We start from the raw sequence: 12,390 nt of genomic DNA, 5'->3' as shown, positions 1-12,390 counted from the left end.
CGTACTCTCTCGAGGGAGACCACACTGCCTCTGAATATGAGGCCCATAGCGGAAGTAGCAGTAACAGCAGTACTACAAATATTCGAAGACCCGGAGAAACCGGTTCAGAATTCCCGACTAGTCCTGCACCATCACAGCTTCAAGAGTACGGCAGTTTAATGGGCGGTGGGTGTAATTTATCGAGTCAAGACACCGCCCAAGGTGAACCTAAAACCTCCGTTATATACCCGCCACCACTCTTGCCGCCACACTCCCACGCTGGCCTCTCCTACACGCCAGTATCAGAGGCGTATGGTCAGATGGAGAGCGACTTTAATCACGCTTCCTTGGCTGGTTACGAGTCCAGCAGCCGCCCTCTCCACGAGTTTGCCTCTCACGACCACCTGCACCAACAGGACTCGAGCCACGACCAGGACCCCGTCTCTGACCCTGAAGGGGAGCAGCTCCTGCACGACGCCCCCTAGCCATCACTTGCTGCTCACACACCCACAAACCTCCTCTCCGTCTCGGATTACTCTTTTTTGTGAACCTAAATTCACCCTAAATGGAAAGATTGAAATGGATTGTTATATTATTTGAACAAAAGCACTTTGGATTTCGAGTAGGCTGCTATGGTTTCAGCATGTATTTATGTTTGTTAATATTTTTATCCTAGCCATGTTAAATTTGTATTGAGATGGATAATGCGTAGCACACAATCAAAAAAATATCGAGCACAAGTTTCAGTCGCTTGTGATTATGTTAATTGGTTGCCCTGTTGAGGGACTCACACAGGCTTCCGACAATTAGATCATTCTTACAAGAGTATACAGAGACAATTTTTTATAATGCAGGTATTGTAACGAGTGGTATTTTCGTCTTTCTCAGTAAATGTGATTTGATCTTTGAACATATCAATCCGTTTTCTCTTCGGAAAAAAACTCGTTGGATGTTCAGCATATTTCAGCCCAGCAAAATGAAGCCTAGCTTTTGAGATTGCAACACCATTCCTAAGGAGAACGACCATCACACCCATTTGTTCGTTCATAACCTACTGAATCGCTATTTACAAATATTACAGTTTCGTACCCAGTTCTGTATAAGGTACGCGTATTGTTTATTCTTGCAAGTGACCAGGGCACTATCATAGTTGAAAGTCTTTCTCAGAATGCCAAGGCGATGGCACTGATAACTAACTCCTCGCGTGGTCACTTGACCGCGCCTCTGCTGGCACATTCTTCAAAGTGGCATCACGGTTTGGAAATTGAAAATCTTTTAATTTATTATTATTTTGTAATAGACTCGATATTGCCCTGTTCTGGTACGAATGTTTTCGGGCATGTGTGATTTCAAGCTTTGGCCCGCAATAATACAATAATCTCTTTGTACAAGAACAATGCATTGTCGAAAATCAAGATTTATGATATTTGCCATATTTTGTATCTCGCTACGCCACCCCAGTCCCCTCCCTCCCTCTCCTTCCTTCTACCCGAAGGCCATTTTCTGACAAGAGCAGATCTTCAAGTTCCTCCAAGTGTTTCTTACCGTGAATACGAGTTTTGCAACGGTGTTTTTGCAAAATAAATTTAATTTATGATAGGCCTAGTCTTAATATGAGAATACTCTTATAAATATCTCAAATACTTCAAAGTGCGTGTGTGCGACTATCGGTGTATATGTACTACGTAACATAGATCTTAGTCAGTGTTTATGATGACTGAACGAAGCGGATGCTTTCAATCTTGGTTCAAACTTTTTGTTCTCATTGTTACTGTCAGCTCTCCCGTGTGGCTTCTTGGCCAATGTCTAGTATTTTATAAGCTAACAAAAGCAATACCGGACAAAGCATCCCCTTCCACCAGACTACAGTAGTAAGGTTACCGTTACCGTCAACAACCAACAATAACAGACCCCAGAAAATATGCTGTAAATACCCCTCTTGAGGGGAGAATCACCCTGAACAAGCACTCTTCATCCTGCCCCTAGCCAAGGAAAACATTCTCTACCCTCCTCTCCCGTCCTCACTCCAGAAATAATGGTCATTCTCAGCTGGCTAGGCAAACACATTTTCCCTTTCCACCACATAAAACAAGGGCCACTTTCAAATTTTCCTTCTCGCCCAGGAAAATGAAAATGACCCATTCAGCTGAGTTACATATTCCCGTTTTACTTTCTCTGGTAGTGTGACCATCACTATGTTTATTGGTTCTTCTCCTTTATTCATTCACATCAAGCTTATTAACTGTTTTCACCTTTACTCATTCCCGTCTCTCCCCCCCCCCCCCATGCAATTTTTATACCTCTCCCTTCCTAACTTGAGGAACAGGTGGATAATGTGACGGAACTATCCATATGCTAGTGGTCTCGCTGGCTGAAATGAAGGACGCGGGCTAAAAATCTCCTAGTAAAGGGATCAAATTGAATAAAAAAGGAAAAACTATAGCAATTACTTGTAATAAAACTAACACGTTAACATTATATTTTCTGTGGCCAAATGAAGCTCACGTACTCAAATGTTAAAACTTTTAATTAAATAAGTGGCTGAAGCAAAATTTCATGTGTTAAACCCTACTTTTAACTGGCTAGGCTAATAACAAACTCACACGGAGGTGCTTTGTACACATTGCAGTACATCATATGATGACTAAAGTCATAAATAGGTTCACACAGGGTTCCAGTAAATATATTAAATAGCCATTTAACCTCAACAGAGTGCTTTTCTGTACAATGAAGGTGTCACAAGCTAATTTGTTTTCAAATACGACTTAATGTGCACAACAGTTGTAATTATTCATATTTTGCATTGAGCTTCGACTCTTTTTCGAAATGGATAAAATAGTTTGTAGATATCGTCCACAGAAACAACAACAATAGCCTCTGCTACTGCACGTTCAGTTTAATTGTTAATTTACTGCTCAACAATAGTACATTTTTGATTTGAAGAATTAATTTTAAATCAATGTTAAGAATAACAAAAAATTACACTAACTACACGAAAACGACACACAGAGGATGATTGTTTGTTCTTAAGACATTAATAAGTAACGTCTGTGTGATGACCACATCATGTGCGCCAACATCGTTGCCAGTTGACCAACCGTCAGAGAAACAAAAAAGCACTAGGCTTAGCGTCTAGTAAACACGTCACAAAGCTTCTCTCACCTCTCCTCGCTTGTAGTCCCATTTCCTCTCCACCTAACCCTCCTCTACTACATATCCTTCACCTAACCCTTCTCTACCTTTTACGGGCTCACCATAGCCCGTGCTACATAGACACTTCGTTCTGAGTAACTAAATCTAAAACAACAACAACCCTCCACTACCCCCATATCCATCGCCAGCCCTTTAAGTACATACCCTACACTACCACATACCCTTCACCTAGCCCTCCTCTACCACATAACCTTATTCTACCACATACCCATCACCTAGCCCTCCTCTACCCCATACCATTATTTAGATTTCTGCTACACTTCGCCTAAACCTCCTTCGCTCAATCGCCTTCCAGTTACTGACGGGAATGTCACCCAAATGAGAAGCAACCTGTCATCCACACATGATAGTACCTATTGTTACTTTGGATGTAAAAACAAAATATGTATTGTTGCACACAAAAAAAGGTCCTCGTTTTGTATTATTCATTATGAAGGGGGGTCCGAGAATGAAGGCAGCAACCAAACCTAAACATTCCTAGGCCTAATATAGTACATATATATGTACTGAATTAGGCTAAGATGGCGTATATTAGGCCTAGGATTGCTTATTTAGGCCTAGGATAGGTTAGGTTAGGTTTATTGTTACTGTTCCACTTTTTGGTATGCCCTTTATAGTATTCCAAGTGTACAAAACGTGATTTTTTTTCAGTACAAGAGTCTATATTTTGTACACCTCCACCCGTAGTAGCTACTGGTTCTACCATTTTTGGAGGTTGATGAATTCAGAGCTCCCATATTTCATGTCAGTTTTTTTCTTTCCCTACACATTATCCTATTGATAACCTTCCCAAAACTTGTGGGCAAGTCACTGAAAATATCTCTTGAGCTCCCTTCTCCCCAAATCTCGCCCACTCCCCTTTCCCCACTCCCGTTGTCTAGTCGTAAGAGAGGCCGGCAGGTCCTGTGACTGTCATGGCCGCCTTTGTAAACCACGTGCAATAAAGCGCCAATAAAAAATTGTTTATTTTTTCCATTTAATATGCCTCCAAGATGCAATTATGTTGTACCTTCACCAGTGGTGCCGTGTTAATATACACAAATGCATCATCTATAGTGTCAATCTACAAGCGCAGCCCCAACTGTGGTGCAGTATCAGTATACAAAAGTGTAGTATATACACTGGCCGGGTATCAGAATGCACATGTACAAGTACAATACATATATTAGCTCAGCATCAGTACATACAAATGTATGTATTGTATTTTCAGGAGACAATGATATGCTGTACACACCTAAGGCATCTTTCTCATTTACCATTCATAATTTTTGTTTTTCGAAGTTTAAGAAACGTTTTGGATGAATGCAAGGTACACCAACTCATATTAGTGCACCTCAGGCACATACATTAGTTTTAATCTAATTTATTATTTATGTACATTTAACTCTAGTCACGTCATTATGACGGTTTCAGTTAATTTAAAGTTTAAAATTTACATCTTGTACTAATAGATCACCTAGATTCAGATTTAGTTCTAGAGATAGTGATCTAAGAATACTGTATGTTTCATTATACTCGAAATCTATATATATACCTGACAGTAATAGATCATATTACCTTCGATAAAACATAACTTTCAATAATACAAATACTGTATTTAATTTTCCCAGCACTAAGATTCAAGGCTTATCTAACAATCTCACATATCCATCATGCATCATATAATGACAAAAAATATTCCATAAAACGTGACCTTTACGACAGATCTGGGCATTATTTTATTGAACTCTGTGCATATTTATCATTGATGGATGTATTAATTTTGTTTAACCAAAATGCACTAGTTTTTATAAATAAATAATATCAGGCTACTGATAACGTAAATTAAAACGCTTGTGCGTATGATCGGCTACTGATAACGTAAATTAAAATATTTTGCATCTATAATAACCTTTTAACGTAAATAAAAACTCGTGTCAAGTTACTTCAAGATGATAAACATTCAATACTAGCAGAGCGAAAAATCGTCAAGAAGAATCAACTTGGCCTTCAAGTGGGAATACAGGAAGTACTCTGTACTACCATAACGAAATCAGTAGAAAACAATACAACACTAACCTTGCTGTTAACATGACGCTTGCACATGGTGCATGGCACAGTATCCTTCCTTGTTAATGTTGCACATTTCCAGTAATGCTCCCATGTCCAGGTAAGGCACTCGACAAAACGTTCCCAGTCTGAAACTAAACTTATATATAAAATATGGCACATTTTTAATAAGTCAATCAAGAAAGTGTAAGCCAAATTGGCATCAATATAAAATTTGTTCAATAAAGTTACATTACACCACATTTGATAAATTTCAGTGCATTAGGCTACCCATTCACATTAATGCTAATAATAAAAACTAAATTCATTGACCACATCTTACTGAACTGCCCTCAGACGCTTCGATTAATAATTAAGGAACATTGTGTGATCTCGGACAAGAATGCAAACCAGGCTACATAATGTGCGTGCAATTACTACTGCAGGGTTATTATATGTAATTATTATTATTATTAATTTCTTTATTTATGCACCCCCATAACCATCCCGTGGGCAGTGGTGGAAAGGGTTACAGAGGCACATAATGGGTTCAGGAACTGAACCCCATAGTTCATTTAGCTGAGCAAGTGACAGTCTTGTGAAGTAGTTACACAACTGTAAATATTACATACACATTTACATATATATACATCCATGTACTATTTACGCAATAAACAGCAAAAGTTTGTAGAAATATATGGGAGGCGTTAAAGAGTTCAGGCTACTAAACTTATACCTAATATCACAATTTCCAAAGATGTAGTTTAATATATATGTGGGACGTGAGTTTAATGCGTTAGCCTTCAAGGTAAACTTCGGATGGCTTATGAGGATATTGTTTAATATCCATCCATCAATGAATCAAATGCTTACCAAGCTCCACGCATCTCAAGCGATTTAACCATTGTCTGAGAGTAGTGATATTCTAATTTAGTTGTTTCATATATACATAGTTAACAATTTTATGCATAACATAGCTCTTAATACTAATGTATTTTGAACTTGATTGTTCATAATTTCTCTTTTACCAGACCTAATTTCTTAGTGTGCCTTAATAAAAGTGCTTGGAACGCCTAGATATAATTCGAATTCATTCTTGTTACATGTTGCATGCTGCTGCGCTGTCTGTGTTTGCATGATAGTTAATACTCACTTGAGACGGTGCTCATACAAAGGTCAAAGGAGATTCTAAACTCTTTGCTATGTGCAGCAATTACATCATTTATGCAGACGAGGAGTCACAATAACGTGGCTGAAGTATGTTGACCAGACCACACACTAAAAGGTGAAGGGACGACGTTTCGGTCCGTCCTGGACCATTCTCAAGTCGATTGCATCATTTATTACTGCTAGTTTGATATTCTTACTGTCCGTTTTACAAGTGGACTTACCTCCTTGAAGAGCTTACTTTGGATCACAGGAAACTCACAGGAAACTCCTGTGTATTTTAGTGTATTAGCAGCTTCTTGTAGTGTTGCTAGCTGTGTGGGTGTGTGTGTGTAGAACTTGTTGTTTAGTCTGTGTGCATATATACTGCTTTTGTAGAAGTTAAAAGCTGCTGAAGTATTGGTTGATGGGCGAATAGAGCTGTTAGACTAAACATAAAGCTTATGTGACCCTAGATTATTTACGTCAATAGCATCACTAAGTGTAGGTGGGTTGAGTGTCGCTGGAGTTTGACTACTAACTGGCGGTGGATGGTAATGGCATGTTTTAGACGGTAAAGATACAGAGAATACCTCTGTAACCTTTAATAGGTAAATGTTGAAGTATTTATTGTACTTTTCTCATTTGAAAATACGTATAAACATACAATAACGAACAGTGATTTGTTATGTGTGTCTGTGTGTTTTCTGTAAACTATATCGGATTAAATGTATTAAAAAATCTGTCCTGCCGCGGGATGTAAGGTCGTCACCAGACTGCCATGACTACTGTTCCACGGAATTCTCTCACAAAATATTTCCAAGTTGTTAATACTTGCCTCAATTTCCATTCACCAAGTGAAATCACAATTTTGGTTGTGAAATACAAAGCAGGACGCCCAAACTGAAGGATAAACACCACGAGGAAGGTCAGACCTGCGAGGACACGACCAGACGCCCCGCGTGCAGGCGGGAACTCCGTTTTCTATTAAATACCGCTTTTTATTAAACACCGTTTTTTATTATACACCGTTTTCTCTTATGTATTTATTTATTTATTTATTTATTTTATTTATTTATTTATTCATTTATATACAAGAAGGTACATTGGGTTTGTGAGAATACATAGCATGATATTTACAATCTTGTAAAGCCACTAGTACGAGCACCGTTTCGGGCAGGTCCTTAATCTAACAGATAATTTTAAGTAGGTAAATTCTAGCAGAATTAATAAAATGATAACAGATACATTGCAAAAAAAATGAAATGAGAGATTAGTAATTATATTAAAGCACATTTATATATTAAAGTTCTGATTGATTACATTGACAGCTTGATTGGTAATTTAAACAAGATTAATAGGCACCATACAGCAAATTGATAGCACATATAAGAAGACAGCAATGATCACAAAGGTAAAGTTTTTCAATTTTGGGTACATAAAGATTGGGAGACTGGGTAGCACTAGATACAGTGCGATTTTAAAGCAACTAGGTAAAAAACTATGAAGATGAAATTAGGTACTTTTTAGTTTTGTTTTTGAATGACGCAAAAGTTGGACAAATTTTCAATTCACTAGGGAGTGAGTTTCATAGACTGGGTCCCTTTATTTGCATAGAGTGTTTACACAGATTAAGATCGAACGAGACCTTTCAGAGAACAATTTAGATTCAGATTTATGTCATGTAGTCAACTGTATCCTATATTAAACTTGCCAAGTTTCCCTGAGGACTTACCCGTGGCACCTCTTGGGTGGCTTAATCTTTATCAATCAATCTACCAATCTTTATCAATTAATCAACGGGATAAGGAAGCCGGCGGTGTCCTACCGCTATACCAGAGGAATTCCGAGTTCGAGTCCTGGCCGGGATTCGAACCGGGTTGATTGAGCGCGTTTCCTATCACCTAATGTACCTGTTCACCTAGCGTTCAAGGTCATACGTACCCAGACTTAGTCGGCTTGTTGGGGAGTTGCATCCTGGGGCGGGTCAGTAGTTCGACCCTGAGGTTGGGGTGGGGTGGGGTGGGGGGACCTTAATATAAGCCTAACATGTACGTAATACACATTGGCTGACAGTGTGAATTAATCAACGGGATAAGGAAGCCGGCGGTGTCCTACCGCTATACCAGAGGAATTCCGAGTTCGAGTCCTGGCCGGGATTCGAACCGGGTTGATTGGGCGCGTTTCCTATCACCTAATGTACCTGTTCACCTAGCGTTCAAGGTCATACGTACCCAGACTTAGTCGGCTTGTTGGGGAGTTGCATCCTGGGGCGGGTCAGTAGTTCGACCCTGAGGTTGGGGTGGGGTGGGGTGGGGGGACCTTAATATAAGCCTAACATGTACGTAATACACATTGGCTGACAGTCTCCCGACTCAATGCATTATTATTAATTAAACTGGAATACTGTTGTAGCGATTATATATACGGCTTCAGCGAGTCGTCAAGAACAATCAACTTGGCCCTTTAAGTGGGAATACAGTAAGTACTCTGTAATCAGAAGTACTAATGGAATCAGAAGAAAACCGTACAATACTAACCTTGCTGTATTGACGCTTGCACATGGCATGGTATATGGCACAGTATCCTTCCTTGTTGATGTTGCACATTTCCAGTAATGCTCCCATGTCCAGGTAAGGCACTCGACAAAACGTTCCCAGTCTGAAAACTAAACTTATATATAAAATATGGCACATTTTAAATAATTTAATCAAGAAAGACAGTGTAAACCAAACTGGCATCAATATGAAATTTGTTCAATAAAGTTACATTACACCACATTTGATAAAATACAGTGCATTAGGCTACCCACTGATATTAAAGCTAATAATAAAAAGTAAATTCATTAACAGGGGGGGGGGGTAGACATAGCCTAAGCTACTCTATCCCTTTGAGATGTATTTCTTTCTTGTCTCAATAAACATTCTTGAACTTGAATTCATTAACCACATCTTACTGAACTGCCCTCCGATGCTTCGATTAATAATTAAGGAACATTGTGTGATCTCGAACAGGAATGCAAAGTAGGCTACATAAGGGGAGTGCCATTGTTACTTCAGTGTCCTTATATGTAATTATTATTCATTTCTTTATTATGCACACCATAACCATCCCGTGGACGGTGGTGGAAAGGGTTACAGAGGCACATAATCGGTTCAGGGGCTGAACCCCATAGTACGTTTAGCGAAGCCAGTGCCAGTCTTTTAAAGGTGGTTACACAATTGTTGATTTTACATTCACATGTACATATATATACAGAACATTCATGTACTATTTTACTATTTACGCAATAAACAGCACAGGTTTGTAGAAATATATGGGAGGCGTTAAAGAGTTCAGGTTAAAAGCTACTAATTTATACCTAATATCACAATTTCCAAAGAAGTAGTTTAATACATATGTGTGGGACGTGAGCTTAATGCATTAGAATTCAAGGTAAACTTCGGATGGCTTATGAGGATATTGTTTAATATCCATCCATCAATGAATCAAATGCTTACCAAGCTCCACGCATCTCAAGCGATTTAACCATTGTCTGAGAGTAGTGATATTCTAATTTAGTTGTTTCATATATACATAGTTAACAATTTTATGCATAACATAGCTCTTAATACTAATGTATTTTGAACTTGATTGTTCATAATTTCACTTTTACCAGACCTAATTTCTTAGTGTGCCTTAATAAAAGTGCTTGGAACGCCTAGATATAATTCGAATTCATACTTGTTACATATGTTGCATGCTGCTGCGCTGTCTGTGTTTGCATGATAGTTAATACTCACTTGAGACGGTGCTCATACAAAGGTCAAAGGAGATTCTAAACTCTTTGCTATGTGCAGCAATTGCATCATTTATGCAGACGAGGAGTCACAATAACGTGGATGAAGTATGTTGACCAGGCCACACACTAAAAGGTGAAGGGACGACGTTTCGGTCCGTCCTGGACCATTCTCAAGTCGATTGCATCATTTATTACTGCTAGTTTGATATTCTTACTGTCCGTTTTACAAGTGGACTTACCTCCTTGAAGAGCTTACTTTGGATCACAGGAAACTCACAGGAAACTCCTGTGTATTTTAGTGTATTAGCAGCTTCTTGTAGTGTTGCTAGCTGTGTGTGTGTGTGTGTAGAACTTGTTGTTTAGTCTGTGTGCATATATATTTCTTTTGTAGAAGTTAAAAGCTGCTGAAGTATTGGTTGATGGGCGAATAGAGCTGTTAGACTAAACATAAAGCTTATGTGACCCTAGATTATTTACGTCAATAGCATCACTAAGTGTAGGTGGGTTGAGTGTCGCTGGAGCTTCACTACTAACTGGCGGTGGATGGTAATGACATGTTTTAGACGGTAAAGATACAGAGAATACCTCTGTAACCTTTAATAGGTAAATGTTGAAGTATTTATTGTACTTTTCTCATTTGAAAATACGTATAAACATACAATAACGAACAGTGATCTGTTATATGTGTCTGTGTTTTCTGTAAACTATAACAGATTAATTGTATTATAAAAATCTGTCCTGCCACGGGATGTAAGGTCGTCACCAGACTGTCATGACTACTGTTATACGGAATTCTCTCACAATATACATCCAAGTTGTTAATACTTGCCTCAATTTCCATTCACCAAGTGAAATCACAATTTTGATTGTGAAATACAAAGCAGGACGCCCAAACTGAAGGATAAACACCACGAGGAAAGTCAGACCTGCGAGGACACGACCAGACGCCAGGGTGATGGGCGGGAACTCCGTTTTCTATTAAATATCGTTTTCTATTAAACACCGTTTTCTATTAAACACCGTTTTCTATAATACACCGTTTTCTCTTATGTATTTATTTATTTTATTTATTTATTTTATTTATTTATTTTATTTATTTTATTTATTTATTTATTTATTTATATACAAGAAGGTACATTTGGTTTGAGAGAATACATAGCATGGTACTGTATTTACAATTTTGTAAAGCCACTAGTACGCGCAGCATTTCGGGCAGGTCCTTAATCTAACAGATAATTTTAAGTAGGTAAATTCAAGCAGAATTAATAAAATTATAACATACATTGCAAGAAAAAATGAGATGAGAGAGATTAGTAATTATATTAAAGCACATTGGTATATTAAAGCTCTGATTACATGGACAGCTCGATTGGTAATTTAAACAAGATTAATAGGTACCATACAGCAAATTGATAGCACATATAAGAAGACAGCAATGATCACAATGGTAAAGTTGTTCAAATTTGGGTACATAAAGATTGGGAGATTGGGTAGCACTAGATAACAGTGTAATTTTAAAGCAACTAGGTAACAAACTATGAAGATGAAATTAGGTACTTATTAGTTTTGTTTTTGAATGATGCAAAAGTTGGACAGCTTTTCAATTTATTAGGGAGTGAGTTCCATAGACTGGGTCCCTTTATTTGCTTAGTGTTTACACAGATTAAGATCGAACGAGACCATACAGAGAACAATTTAGATTCAGATTTATGTCATGTAGCCAACTGTATCCTATATTAATCTTACCAAGTTTCCCCGAGGACTTACCCGTGGCACCTCTTGGGTGGCTTAATCTTTATCAATCAATCAACTAGAAAAGGAAGCCGGCGGTGTCCTACCGCTATACCTGAGGAATTCCGGGTTCGAGTCCTGGCCGGGATTCGAACCGGGTTGGTTGGGCACGTTTCCTATCACCTAATGTACCTGTTCACCTAGCGTTCAAGGTCATACGTACCCAGACTTACATGTACGTAATACACATTGGCTGACAGTCCCCCGACTCAATGCATTATTATTAATTAAACTGGAATACTGTTGTAGCGATTATATATACGGCTTCAGCGAGTCGTCAAGAAGAATCAACTTGGCCCTTTAAGTGGGAATACAGTAAGTACTCTGTAATCAGAAGTACTAATGGAATCAGAAGAAAACCGTACAATACTAACCTTGCTGTTAACATGACGCTTGCACATGGTGCATGGCACAGTATCCTTCCTTGTTAATGTTGCACATTTCCAGTAATG

Source organism: Procambarus clarkii, chromosome 93 (assembly GCF_040958095.1).
Source record: "Procambarus clarkii isolate CNS0578487 chromosome 93, FALCON_Pclarkii_2.0, whole genome shotgun sequence".
Lineage (NCBI taxonomy): Eukaryota > Metazoa > Arthropoda > Malacostraca > Decapoda > Cambaridae > Procambarus > Procambarus clarkii.
This window is presented reverse-complemented; position numbering follows the sequence as displayed.